We start from the raw sequence: 555 nt of genomic DNA on the forward strand, positions 1-555 counted from the left end.
GAACGCAGAGGCTCGAAAGGAAAACCCGTGTGAGCGCGGCTCGCAGTACAGACGGGGAAAATGCGGTGGTCCCGTCCGCGTCCCCAGCCCCGCGCCGGGGTGGCCACAACGCTTTGCCCTGGGAAGGGGCACGGATCTGCGGCTTTGGGGGGAGGGCTTGAGTAGCCACAGGTCCCAGCTCCGCTCCTTGCACCTGCCGGGTGGCAGCGGCCCTGCGGGAGCCCTCGGGAAGGCGGCTTTCCAGGCAGGGTGCTGTATCTCGGTGACGTGTCGGTGACGTGAGCATGTGGAGAAGGGGGGGGACTAGGACCCCAATATCACCCCCTTCGCCCCCCCCCGACACACACACAGCGGGAGGTCTGAGGGCTCGGCCCCGGGGGCAGAGGGCTCCCTGCAGCCGTAGCCGGGGTGTTGAAGGGGGGGCGGGAAGAAAGGCTTGGGGGAGCGGGCAGCACCTTTCCTCGAAAGCATCGCCGAGGGGATCCGTGCAGGGCTGGGAGCCCCTCTCGGTCCCCGCTGAGACTGCGGTGGGCTCCACGTGACGCCGGGACAGCC

The sequence above is a fragment of the Meleagris gallopavo genome, chromosome 10 (genome assembly GCF_000146605.3).
Source record: "Meleagris gallopavo isolate NT-WF06-2002-E0010 breed Aviagen turkey brand Nicholas breeding stock chromosome 10, Turkey_5.1, whole genome shotgun sequence".
In the NCBI taxonomy this organism is placed as follows: Eukaryota; Metazoa; Chordata; class Aves; order Galliformes; family Phasianidae; genus Meleagris; species Meleagris gallopavo.